The 13509-nt window shown below is 49.1% G+C and overlaps 6 non-coding genes across 6 annotated transcripts; all 6 read right to left on the bottom strand.

Annotated features, from left to right (window-relative positions):
• Window positions 1–8: 8 nt before the first annotated feature.
• Window positions 9–125, bottom strand: LOC138236053 (U5 spliceosomal RNA). Its single transcript, XR_011188453.1, has one exon. It is a non-coding gene; the product is annotated as a U5 spliceosomal RNA (small nuclear RNA).
• A 391-nt stretch (window positions 126–516) lies between these two features.
• LOC138236049 (U5 spliceosomal RNA) lies at window positions 517–633 on the bottom strand. The gene has a single exon (XR_011188449.1). It is a non-coding gene; the product is annotated as a U5 spliceosomal RNA (small nuclear RNA).
• A 391-nt stretch (window positions 634–1024) lies between these two features.
• On the bottom strand, window positions 1025–1141 carry LOC138236102 (U5 spliceosomal RNA). Its single transcript, XR_011188501.1, has one exon. It is a non-coding gene; the product is annotated as a U5 spliceosomal RNA (small nuclear RNA).
• A 6775-nt stretch (window positions 1142–7916) lies between these two features.
• Window positions 7917–8055, bottom strand: LOC138236046 (U4 spliceosomal RNA). The gene has a single exon (XR_011188447.1). It is a non-coding gene; the product is annotated as a U4 spliceosomal RNA (small nuclear RNA).
• Window positions 8056–9431: 1376 nt separating this feature from the next.
• trnat-agu (transfer RNA threonine (anticodon AGU)) lies at window positions 9432–9505 on the bottom strand. Its single transcript has one exon. It is a non-coding gene; the product is annotated as a tRNA-Thr (tRNA).
• A 1559-nt stretch (window positions 9506–11064) lies between these two features.
• On the bottom strand, window positions 11065–11137 carry trnav-cac (transfer RNA valine (anticodon CAC)). The gene has a single exon. It is a non-coding gene; the product is annotated as a tRNA-Val (tRNA).
• Window positions 11138–13509: the final 2372 nt, after the last annotated feature.

The following is a 13509-nucleotide window of genomic DNA, read 5'->3' as shown; positions in this document are numbered from 1 at the left end:
CAGGCTGCGCCCCACCCGAAGGCAGGGAAGCACAAAAATTGCATGGAACTCATTCATGCTCCTCTCCACGGAAATCTTTAGTAAAAGGCGAAAGATTTGTACGAGATGAAGAGAAACCAGAGTGCGTGGCTGCACAGCTACAGGAGCCCAGGCCGCCTTCAAAGCCTCTGCGCTGCCGGTCGTGGTTGGCAATGCACCTGGCCTTACAAACTAGCCAGTGGGGCCCGTTCAGCTCCAGGCTCATCGCCTGCGGCTCACGGCTTGCGAGCGTGACCAATCCGTGCGATAACTCGGAAAACACCCGGCCACACTGTGCCGGAAATGACGCACTCTGGGAAGCCGCTATGCAAAGTGAGGTCCCAAGATCCCCTGCGGCCGGACACTTCCCGCCCCCCAAAGAAAAGAGCGCCAATCAGACGGCCGGAGACCGTGGACTCGCGGAGCAGACTGCCACAATCGCCATAACAAGACCGATTGCGAGCGTTTTTGTTTTCTCTCTTTGACCAGCCAGGCTGCGCCCCACCCAAAGGCAGGGAAGCACAAAAATTGCATGGAACTCATTCATGCTCCTCTCCACGGAAATCTTTAGTAAAAGGCGAAAGATTTGTACGAGATGAAGAGAAACCAGAGTGCGTGGCTGCACAGCTGCAGGAGCCCAGGCCGCCTTCAAAGCCTCTGCGCTGCCGGTCGTGGTTGGCAATGCACCTGGCCTTACAAACTAGCCAGTGGGGCCCGTTCAGCTCCGGGCTCATCGCCTGCGGCTCACGGCTTGCGAGCGTGACCAATCCGTGCGATAACTCGGAAAACACCCGGCCACACTGTGCCGGAAACGACGCACTCTGGGAAGCCGCTATGCAAAGCGAGGTCCCAAGATCCCCTGCGGCCGGACACTTCCCGCCCCCCAAATAAAAGAGCGCCAATCAGACGGCCGGAGACCGTGGACTCGCGGAGCAGACTGCCACAATCGCCATAACAAGACCGATTGCGGGCGTTTTTGTTTTCTCTCTTTGACCAGCCAGGCTGCGCCCCACCCGAAGGCAGGGAAGCACAAAAATTGCATGGAACTCCTTCATGCTCCTCTCCACGGAAATCTTTAGTAAAAGGCGAAAGATTTGTACAACATGAAAAGAAACCAGAGTGCGTGGCTGCACAGCTACAGGAGCCCAGGCCGCCTTCAAAGCCTCTGCGCTGCCGGTCGTGGTTGGCAATGCACCTGGCCTTACAAACTAGCCAGTGGGGCCCGTTCAGCTCCGGGCTCATCGCCTGCGGCTCACGGCTTGCGAGCGTGACCAATCCGTGCGATAACTCGGAAAACACCCGGCCACACTGTGCCGGAAACGACGCACTCTGGGAAGCCGCTATGCAGGCAAGGTCCCAAGATCCCCTGCGGCCGGACACTTCCCGCCCCCCAAAGAAAAGAACGCCAATCAGACGGCCGGACCCAACAACCTTGGCGTTATTAGCACCACGCTCTAACCAACTGAGCTAACTGGCCTCGCAACAGTGCCCCTCTCAGTGCTGCAAAAAATCGAACTCAGGGAATTTCTTTTGTCCTCTTTTGAATAGAAAGCCGTGTAATTCAGTGTACGGGCTTTCTTGTGCACTTTCATGGTTCTTGTAACCAAAATCCTACACTGGCCTGAAATGCCCCCCATTTCACAGCATTTTTCAGCTGATTTAAAATGTACCTAAAGGAGAAGCATTTTTGAAGACCATCAATTACCAAGAGCTTTTGTCAAAGGTTTTGGTGGTCATTTTTAATGACCACAGAGCGCTGTGACCTCGGTTTTACATCTCATCCAAAAGACAGCGCCCTCTTACAACACAGCATCTCCGTCACTATACTGGGGCATTGGGACCCGCACAGACCTCAGGGTGAGCGCCCCCCCGCCGGCACCATTAACACCGCTTCCAGCTGGAAGCTTTGTTTTTCCCTGTAGCTCACCCTCATCCGGGTACTGACCTAGCTCACACCCGCTTAGCTTCAGTGGGTTTTCAGTTGCGAGTTGCAAAAGCCACTGCATTGGCTGGGAATCAAAACCAAGCCTCCCGCGTGGCAGGCGAGAATTCTAACACTGAACCACCAATGCTCAATGCCTGTACCTTCAAAAAAGACGGAGGACATTCACACCTGGCTTAACCAGTACTGCACCGTCCACCATGGAACTGAGGTTAGATATGTTGACGGTATAAAAGCAGGAGCAAGGAAATTCGAGGTTCGCTTGCTACCGGACAATGTAAATGGAGGCTTAAGGCACCTGCCCTCTACAATCTGGCTGGGCGCCTGCAATGGCTATGTTTTTTATGTGGGACAACCAAAGGTGTGTCGGCGCTGTGGGACACCTGGCATCGCCCTGCACTGTGAAATGCTGCAAGACCTGTGGCAAACAGGGACATTTAGCCTCTGACTGTTCAATGCTGCCAAAGTGCAATTTACTTGGCTTGGAAGGACACGTTTTTATAAACTGCCCTCATGCCTACGCCAATAAACTCAAAATGAGAAAGGATGAGGCAGTGCTTGTTTCAGCCAAACCGGCCCGAAAAGCCAAAGCAAACAACAAGTCAAACAAAGAACCCTTGTTTGATAAAGTCTCAGCCTCCAGCCAGGATCTGCCCTGCTGTGGTTCCGGGGCCGGTGGAAGAGAAATCCACTACGCCCCCACAACAGACTGCACCAGACAAGCACGAGGGTTTGAAAACCCCCGAGAACAGCGAGGACCCCTCCCCCACTCCTGCTCCTCAGAACGAGGGCCAGTGTGGGGCCCCCCGGTGGAGCGGGTCCAGCGAGGATACCCAGGATTCAGCGGAGCTGCTTTTCTCAGACTCTGCAAGTGCTACAGATGCCCTCCTCTCCTCCATCCAGTCCATCACAGAGGATCTGCAGCAAATGGTTGGTGAGGGGGAAGAGGAGACTGGTGCATCGGCTGCACCCCTTTCCCCTCAGTGCTCCCAGGAGCTGGACTTGAGGAAAAGGAAAAATGACTCTGTTTTCTCCCCGAGCGAGGAGGAAGGAGAGCATGGCGATGGGAACAGCTGGAACCCCTCCACCCCTCCCTCTACCCCCTTCCTTGAAATGGACTCCGTGAATGCTTTTACTGCTGCCACCCTGATGAAGGCTCATTCAGAGGATGGCTGGCAGGAAATTGGTAAGAAGAAAAAGAAAAAGAAGAAGGGACCAGGTGAGACAGAAGAGAAATGTGTTTTGTAAAGACTGGTTCCACTTTCTTATGTAATATGGCTCTAAACATAATATCTCTTAACACCAGAGGTATCAATGACAGAGTTAAATGCCAGTCTGTCTTTGATTACCTCCAGCAGAGAGAGGGAGATGTGTTGATGTTGCAGGAGTGTGCTTTAGCCTATCAAGAGAGGTATAAAAGCTTTGAAGAAAGGTGGGATAAAGGGCTTTCTGTTTGGTCAGGGGACAATAACAACAGAGCCTCTGGCGTGGCCATTCTTTTCAAAGGATGGGCATTCAAATTGAAAAGTATTCAGAGGGTCATAGATGGCAGGTTGCTGTGTGTGGATGTGGAATGGGGGACCATTAACCTGCGGATATTCAATGTGTATTGCCCTACTGACGTGGGAGGAAGGGTGGAGCTACTCAAGGCACTCTCTCACCTATTGTTATGTAGCACAGACGTGATAGTGGGAGGGGATTTTAATTGTATCTTAGAGCACACAGACAGGCAGTCTAGCTCTCTGATAAAATTGGATTCCAGGTCACTGGCCCTGCAAAACTTAGTTCAAGACTTTAAACTCTCAGACACATATAGATGTATATATCCCACAACAGCAGGATATACATGGTCAGGGAGGAATAGCAGCTCCAGAATTGACTATTGCTTTGTCTCAGAGAGAGTGAAAGTTGTTGGGGTCACTCTTCAGCCTGTCTTCTTCTCAGATCATCAGGCTTTAGGTCGTAGAGTGGAACTCCAGGGCTTTGGCCCAGGCATCTGGAAACTCAACACAAAGCTGCTAGAGAACGAGGGGGTAGTATCCTGCTACAAGGAGAAACTATCACAGTGGCTGTCCTTGCAGTGTCTGTACGGGTCAGTAGGAGAGTGGTGGGAGGAGGTGAAGGTGAGGACAAAGGCCTTTTTCATGGCTGAGGGAAGGAAGGCTGCTGCCAGACGGAGAGGAGTGCTAGCCAGGAAACAGAGGCAGCTGCAGCGTCTCTACACGATGATGCACAGTGGCTTCGATGTGCTCGAGGATATCACCCTTTTAAAAAAGGACATCCGGAGCATAGCCGAAGAAAGTAGTCGAGTGCAGTTCTTGGAAGAAAATGAGAAGTGTTCTCGCCTCTTTTTCAGGAAAGTGGAAGGCTCCAAGTCTGTCATGGAAAGTGTAGTTGATGAGGAGGGACGAGAGAGAACAGAGCCGAGTGCTATCCTCTCCTGCACCGAGGCCTTCTACTCAAGACTGTACAGCTCTACAGAGGTAAAGGATGAAGAAATTCATTTTTTTACCTCAAAGCTAGAAAACGTTTTGAGTGAAGAAGATAGGGAAGTACTTGAGAGGGATTTGACAGTAGAAGAGCTGAGACAGGCTATGGAGAGCTTACAGAAGGGGAAAACTCCGGGTGCTGACGGGCTCCCTAAAGAATTTTATTGCACCTTTTGGGATCTGCTTCAGGATCCGCTGCTGCTCCTATTCGAGGAAAGCTATAAGACAGAATTGCTGCCTGACTCCTTAAGAGAAGGCACTATCTCTCTCTTGTTTAAGAAAGGAGCAAAGAATGACATAAAGAACTGGAGACCCCTCAGCCTGTTAGGCGTGGACACTAAGATCCTGTCCAAAGCCCTTTTCCTGCGCCTACAAAATGTAGTGGCCTCACTGGTAGGGAAAGAACAGACTTGTGGGATAGCAGGATGCCTGATGAGCGACAACCTGGCCTTGTTGAGGGATGTCTGTCTGTACTCAGAGGATCGCTCCCTCCCTCTGTGCATTTCAGGTGTAGACCTAGAAAAGGCCTTTGACCGCCTAAACCGGCAGTACTTAACTTCGGTACTTGAGCACATGAAGTTTGGCCCCATCATGAGAAAGTGGATTAACCTGCTGTACACAGGTAGCAACAGCAGAGTAATGGTTAATGGCAATAGATCACGCCCCTTTGAAGTCTGTTGTGAGGCAGGGCTGGCCATTATCCCCCTTGTTATTCGTTTTGGCTATGGAGCCCTTAGCCTGTGCCTTGCGCCAGGATCAGGCCATTAATGGGATACCAGTACCTGGAAGTGGGGGAGGAGAGGTAAAGACATCTCTATACATGGATGACGTCACCCTGCTCCTCTCTGACAATGCCTCAATTAGTAGAGCTCTGCAGTGCTGTGATCGGTTCTCTTTGGCTTCCTCTGCAAAAATTAACAAATCAAAGAGCGAGATTTTTTATCAGAACTGGAGGGAGCCAAAAGAAGGACATGATCTCAGGCTGCAAGAGAAGAGAATTAAGGTCCTGGGGGTGTATTTTGGAGAAGAGATGGGAACAGTAAATTGGCAGAACAAATTGCCAATCTTAAACAAAAAACTGATGCAATGGAAGAACCGAGACCTCACCATGACAGGGAAGGTGCTGGTCATCAAAGCCAAGCTCTTGCCTGTCTTGAATTTTCTGGCTTCTACCTTCCCAATCCCACACCGTGTTGCGGCGGTGCTGAGGAGATTGATGTTTCAATTTCTATGGGGTGGGAAGCAGGAAAGACTCAGAAGGGAAATAATGTACAGGCCGCTACCCTCAGGGGGGAAGTCTGTCCCAGATATTGCTACGAAGCTGCTGTGCATTTTCCTGGCCTCTGTGCTGAGAGGCTTTGCAACAGCACCTGCAGCGCGTACCTGGACTTATTTTTCCAGGCTCTGGGTAGGTAGGGAGGTGTTCAGAGTGTGGGGTGTCAGACCCAAGCTGGATGTCCCACTCTCTGACACATGCCCTGCAATTTATGGGACAGTTAAAAGTTTTCTAAGATCTCACACAATTGGCCATATTCCCCTCCGAGATGTCAGCGTCCAAAAACTGGAAGATTTCTTTGCACCCCAGAACAATAGGCAGACCCCTGTGGGCATTTTAACATCAGCCCAAACAAGGAAGGTGTGGAAACACACATCCTCTAAGTTTCTGTGCAACATTCACAGAGATTTAGCCTGGAGTGTCGTCCACCAGTGCTTACCGGTACGAACTTCCTTGTACCGTATGGTCCTCACACCCAGCCCTCACTGCGTTAGGGTGGGCTGCAGCGAGGAGGAGACTGTGACCCATCTCCTGTGGTCTTGCTTTTTTGCTAAGGCCTTCTGGGCACAGTTTGAAGATTGGTTGCAGGCTCTCTCGCCCCAATTTACCCTGACCGCTGCTTTCGTCATATACGGCATCTCTTTGACACGGCCCAGATCCTGTCAAACACGTCAGGAGGAAGTTTGACAGGATCTGGGCCGTGGTGAACAGTGGGAAAGACGCCCTGTGGAGAGTGAGGAACATGGGGCTGTTCAAAGGCATCAAGATCCCAGTCAAGGCTGCAGGTAGCCTGGCCCTGTTCATCACCCGAGAGAACTATTACCTCAGAGATCTGTGGAGAGAAGGGAGGGAGGAAGCAGAAAATCTGTGGGAAATAGAGGGCATAGGTCAATATCTCAAGAAACTGTGAAAAACACTATCATGTTTAAGTAAAGAATGTGATTTGCTTCAGAAAAAAGAAATTGTTGCTATGTAACTCGTACCGTGTCAAAATGTAATAAGATGTGATCATATATACTGTTTTAAGTATGTATATTAATGTAAAGCATTTGTGATGCCCTGTATTTTATTGTGAAAAGGAAATAAAAGTTCTTAAAAATCGAAATCGCTGGAGGAAACAGTCCATCTGGCCATGAAACTCATTTGAACGTCTAGCTACAGCAACTAACAATATCATGATTTATTCAGGATGTGTGGAATCAGCACGTCCCGGAGACAGCTTCCGAAATCGTGAGCATTCTCTGGTGGTGTCCTGCAGGGCACCTGTGGGCGTGCATTGGTGGTATAGTGTTGAGCATAGCTGCCTTCCAAGCAGTTGACCTGGGTTCGATTCCTGGCCAACGCAGTGGCAATTGGTTTCAAATGCTGTCATGAGCCTTGGATTATGACTAGCAAAGCGAAGCCTTTTGAAAGAGCTAAAGCACTGCAAAACGGAATTGAAGGAGAATCTTACAGGGGATTCTGAGCGGTGTCTGCATACACGCAGTCCGATACGGGTGCTGAAAGCTTGAGCTACTCTCAATGTCAAGCTGCCTTTCCCCGGAGTAAATCTGTTACATTGAAGGAATGCTTCTCGCAGGTTCAAAAGGGACCCTTGTTAATTGGAGAAATCAATGATTTCTAATGAATTCTGTATGTGTTAAAAGACAGCTATACACAGAAAACATGCAGGACACTGCCCATGATGTTTCCCGAGCCGAAACACAGTGCGTTTTTCCAAGCCATCTGACAAAGCTCGCCCACTGAAAACTGCAGCAGATCGTGTAAAGACCTTCAACTTTGTAACTACTGCACGCACAGGAAGCACAATAAATTCCTCTTTTCAAACTGTCAAAGGTTTGCTTTGCAAACGCTGCAGGACATCGCACAATCTCTTTTGAACGGGGACAAACGATTTCTTATGGGGCGCAGTAAGTACAGACGTTTAAAAAGCTCCACTCATGCCGACGATGCAGCATGAAGAAGCGCAACCTAACGTTTGACAGACAAAAGCCGGGCGCCGCTACGAGCAATATGAAATCAAACTGACAGCACACGGCGTTTCGCGCTGACTCAAAAGTGATCTCGACAGACGCTGTTCTCTGCATAACGCTGAAAGAGATAAAGAGCGTTTCTGTTGAGACGTAACAAGCTCGTTTCTTTCTACCATGATGTCACCATGACAAAATCTGTCTTTAAACACCTTGCTCAGTCTCTGACGAGACTGTCAAAAATTGCTTTCGCCGATTGTATTGCAAACCAGCGGAAGCGGGGTATTGGGAAAAGTTTTCAACTAGCAACAATCGTGCGTGCTAATTAGAACAGCAACGCTGAGCTCTCAGCACCGTACTGAGCCCAGGTGTTATTCTAAAGCTGTCAGGTGCAGTTCATTTATATGAAGGAAATCTCTTACTGGGTACGATTACAATGCAGTAAGTAGCACAGGCTACTTGGGGAATAGCCCGATGTGTTTTAAAACGACCCGAGCCAGGTAGGAGTCGAACCTACAATCTCCTAATCCGTAGTCAGATGCATTATGCATTGCGCCACTGTCCCTGGTGTGACACTACAGGACTGTAACCCAGTGATCTCAGCCCTGCAACTAGTAAAATATTACCCCCGGTCCATTCTTTTCCAAAAGTGAGAAACACCTGTTTTCTACATTTTGTCTGTTTTAAAACCATATCTCTTTAAACCAAACCAAGAGTTTGTCTTTTGCACTGATATTCTGATTCATTTCGATTTCAAAGAAAAAAAAGCATTACCTTCCAAAGCATCATAAAATTGTCCCTTCTTCCAGACTCTACTTCTCTCTTGTAGTAGTACAGTAGACCTTTCCAGGTGAGCAGATCACAGAGTCCGAAATGAGCTTCCTCCATCAAGCAAAGTACCTGAACATGACTCTGTCTTCATAAAAGCGCCCCTGTAATAAAGAAATTAAATCCGAAATCAAGAGGGCAGTTGCCTACTGAAGTTCAAGAAGTCATCAATTTTAACCTAGCAACACATTAAAGGCTGCATCTATACAAGTACGATTCTAGAAATGCTCACCAGATTACGTTTTAAGAAGGAACTGCGCCTCAGGTTCCGCCGAGATCTTAACTCGGATGGCAGGATTCAGAGTCCGGAGTGCGGACTGATGGCGCACGGAGGGTCCACATACTGTGGATCCCTCAGTGATCTTCCGCGTATTCAAACCGCCAGCATGTGACTCCCCTGTCCCCGTGACCTCATTGCTCTGCTCTCTCCTCTGTGCAGCCGAGCCCGACTCATGGTAAAGTGGAAAAAAATATGCCCTCAACGTGAGATTTACTCTGGACGAGGATAGATGTTACCTTTTTATCGTTGAATAGGATGTATGTGATGTGGCGACTAGGTTCAATTTTGTATCCTCTTTAAAAGATTAAGGACTGGGGTGAGCGTGATTTACCACCCTTTCAGCTAAGGACCCGACATGCGCACCGTTTAAGCTGCATAGACTCGGTCGATTAACTCTTCTCCATTAGCAGGGTTAAGGTTAAAGAAAAAAAACATTGCTGACTTCTTTTTTTTTTGCCAGCCGCTAGCGCTGATTAGCAAGGTTTGTATTTCATGTTTTGCAAGTTGCATCCATTTTAAGAAAAACAAGTCGCGTTAAAGACAGGAAATGAATACTTGCATTTAATTAAGTCTAGCCGTAGGCGGTTGTCCATAATGACCAGTACTGTTCGAGAAGACAGAACAAAGAAGGCACCGCTGGGATTCGGACCCAGGATCTCCTGTTTACTAGACAGGCGCTTTAACCAACTAAGCCACGGCGCCCCAGGAGTGTTGTCCTTTTGCAGCCACTTGGACACACCTTTAGAAAAACATTTTGTTAACAGGCATTCTGCCTCAGCCTAAACACCTATAGCTTGCAAAGTGCATGCTATTAGACAGGCACCTCTGCAAGACCTTAAGAGTCTCTTAAACTAGTGATAGTAAGGTGTTCCCAACGGGTGATGTTCGGCTTTCAAATCATCTCTCCGTGGAAGCGCCGAGATGCAGCTGTTTAAGGCTTAGAAGCAGCTGACTGTTTCACTACCTAGCTGATCACTGTCAGTCAGGGAGCTCAGAGGTGAAAAGCCTGTCTGAGAGACAATTCGCCGTCGATCAGTTCAATATGTTCCGTACCAGCTCGGCGCACCTGAGATCATCTTGGTAGCCGTGTAGCTCATATAGGTGAGAGCGTGTGTGTGTACCACCGTGATTGGATGCCGGCCCTTCTCAGGTCACAGTAAACCTTCTGCTCAAAAAAAGTGAGGTTTTATTTAATCTCTGACCAAGGGAAACGTTTCATTTTTTCAAAGAAATGTTTGTTAAAAAATAAAGTCATAGTTCAATGGGATTCAATCATAGACCGTGTGATATGGAAGTCAGGAACCTAACCCACAGCACCACCAGCTGAGTGCTGAAAAAGCACTACAGAAACATTATCGACAGACAATGTACAGCGTGTACTATTCTTGTGTTGCGGTACATGAATATAATTATATCGTTATTAATTTCTAATTTATAACTTTATTAACTTTATAAATTTATAAATTAACTTTATAAATTTATTAACGTTATTAATTAATTTCACGACGCACAGACAGGGCGCGGGGAGCCGCCGCCTGCAAACACAGCTCCAGGCAGGATTCCACTCCGCAGGAGCCGCAGAGCAGAGGAGATGGGGGCAGCTTAGCTCCTGTGCAGAGACCTGAGCTGCTGTTGCTGCAGACACTGTCTTTTCTGCACTCGGGGTAGGAGTGAATGTTGAGTTGCCCTTAGAAATGAAGCAGAGCACTTCAACGGCACGGGTGTGTGTGTGTGCGCCCTGGTGATTCTGGGAGACAGATTGAACCTGGGCTAAAAGAGAGGGGGCTTAGCCCTCTTCCATTTGCTAGTTCAAAGTTGTACAACCCATTTGTATCTGCTAGGCGGCGCAGTCGTCGTGCACAAAGAACGCTTTGAAAAGCGTCAAAGGCAAGTCATTCCGAGTTGGTCGTTTGTGTTTTCCGTTCAGACGCGAAATGCTGAAATGATCTCTCGGCTCCTCGGTTGTCATTTCTGCTCCTTAAAGGAATCACAGCACCCGTCGGCTTCCAGCACGGTGGGTCGGGACACAATGCCGGGGGTCGGAGAGAGCGATGTCTTCCTCGTTAGTATAGGACCTGTCACCTGTCCCCACCTGTCACGCGGGAGACCGGGGTACATCAGGACGCGCATTGAAGTGAAAGCAGGATGCGCTGCGACATGCACTGTGCAGATCCCGCCACACTAAGGGGTGAGTGGGTCTGTTCGATCACAGCGCTAGGCGAATCCCCAATCCCCTTTTGTGCGTGGCGACAAAATAAGTCTGTTTCCGCCCGGTTTCGAACCGGGGACCTTTCGCGTGTGAGGCAAACGTGATAACCACTACACTACGGAAACGGTGGTAAGATATGCCCAGCGGCCCAGCGTTGAGCTTCGCCATTGCGATTCAGCTGCTTCCAGTGCCTTTATTGGAGTGCGCTGATGGACCGTGCTCTCTCTCCAGAGACCAGCACGCCTGTCATGGACGGAGCAGGAAAGGCGCTGCCACATTCTACAGCCCTCTCCACGCAATCGACGAAATCTGGCTACTGAAGTGGAGAAAATCGCCTCTCCAGAAAGTGCAAATATCATCTTGGAGAGTATAAATCCTATTGCCGAAGGTCAGCTCTGTCTACCAGAGTGACCCTCCCACCTCCTGCAGCGATGGTCAGCTCGTCTCACACGCGAGAAGTTTTGGCTGGAAACAAGCGCCCCCTCTTCTCGCACGTTTTGCACGTTCGAGAAGGATCTTCTTCACATTCGCCCATGCAGTTCCCAGTCTTGTGGACGAGGACAAGAAGAACACACAAGGGCTCATCCAGGAGTTGAACCCAGGACCTCCCACACCCTAAGCGAGACTCATACCCCTAAACCAATGAGCCACGGCAGCACTTTCCATTTTATTCTGTCAGCGAGCTTGAGGACGGGGGAGAGGCGTCATTCGCTCGTCCAGTCAGACCTTCATCAATAAGTCAAGAAAGCTGCAATTACACGACTGCCTTGCAGACGAAGGGCAGTGAACTGCACCCGGTAAGAGGGGAACAAGCGGCACTAGGTGACACCGAGGCATAACCCCAGCGAGGGGGGTTAGCTTGCATGGTACAGCGCTCGCTTTGCATGCGAGAGATAACGGGATCATTTCCCACGTCCTCCAGGTGTGTGCTTAGAGCTTGATGTGCCGAAAGGTGTCCTTTAGCCTGTGGTCACGCCTTGCATGGAGAGCGTCATGCAGCTGTCAATCATTTTGCAGCCACGCCCCCTCTTCATCTTCTCTCTGCCTTAAGCGTCTCCGCCACTCTCTCTTGACATTTCATGTCAGCATGTCAGAAGTCCGAGTGACGTTTTTAATGGCTGAGTGAGGGCACGATGCTGAAGCAGAGAGGCCACTTCAGCCAGAGAGACTTGTGCTAGGTGAGATCTGAAAAACGGACTCGCAACAGAAACAGACCAAAAAAGTATCGGTGAGATCAAAAGGCAAATGCAACATCCAGCAGAGGGCGTCTAAAGATTAGGGAACGGGCGACTGAAATCCATATGAGGCAAACTTTCCAGCTGTGTACTGCAGCTGGCCTCGTTGGCGTAGTTGGTAGCGCGTCAGTCTCATTGTCTGAAGGTCCTGAGTTTGATCCTCACACGGGGCAGGGCTGCTTCCTCTCTTGCTCTTTTCAAACACTTGCGGCAACTGTTCGCTCATAACCACGTCTGGAATGCGTGACCTTTACACGGGGGAGAAGCAACGCCGCATCCCTTTTCTAAAGAACATTCACATTCAGAAATAAGTCAAGAAATTTGCCATTACTTTAGCTCGCGCTGCTGTCAGCCTGCCCATGTTGCCAAAGAAAGATTCACTCGGCGTCAACATGACAGAACAGCGATCACTTGAAAACACTGTTCCACACTCCGTAAGCAAGAACTTCAGTGTTTGCAGTCACCCGATATGCCGATAGTCAAAGGAGTACAAAACATGAAGCGTCAAAAGACAAGATGAGTTGATGGAAAGAGCCTTGAATTGATGAGCACAAAAGTTCAGCTCGTACAATAGGCAACGAAGGTCCCGGCGTCATCATCGCACTTGAAAGGACTGCCTTGCAGACTAAGGGCAGTGGGAGGTTGCTGTTTTCAGATGGAGGCATTGGGATGGTGGGCCGAGATCTATTCTTCTTAAGGAATTCTTCATCGTGAAAGATCGGTCCACAGGTCATCCAAAGAACTTACAAATTTTTTGGACTCAGGGAATCACGTGCTTCCGGAAGGGAGTGAAGTGCTCAAACACATGACATGCCCCCTTGATCTCACATGCACAATTCTGCTGCAACATGCACAGCTACCGTCCACACCAGGCAGTGGGGCTTCAGCAGAATTTGCTACGCCACCTGCAATAACATATCCAGCTGCACACATATACATGGCCCCTCTGTCCTTTTCAGATCTCAAAAAAAAGCATAGCATGGTTTTCCTGCAACCTGATTGACCGCATCTCCCTCAGAATGTGCCCCGTTGCATTCATTGCTGAAGCAGGACGGAGGCTAACGGACATGCCAGAACAGTTAGGCTCAGCGATCTCTCCAAAATATTGTGGTTGTAGTGGAAGAAATATGGTTTAAATTGTACCTTGGTATTTCAAACTCTCTCTAGAATGTTATCCTTTTCTATTTTATTTTGACAGGAACTGGCTAATGACACTAGATGAAAAGAGAAGAAAGAAAACACAACGTTTCGGCCGTGGAGCC

The sequence above is a fragment of the Lepisosteus oculatus genome, unplaced genomic scaffold, assembly GCF_040954835.1.
Source record: "Lepisosteus oculatus isolate fLepOcu1 unplaced genomic scaffold, fLepOcu1.hap2 HAP2_SCAFFOLD_87, whole genome shotgun sequence".
In the NCBI taxonomy this organism is placed as follows: domain Eukaryota; kingdom Metazoa; phylum Chordata; class Actinopteri; order Semionotiformes; family Lepisosteidae; genus Lepisosteus; species Lepisosteus oculatus.
This window is presented reverse-complemented; position numbering and strand designations above follow the sequence as displayed.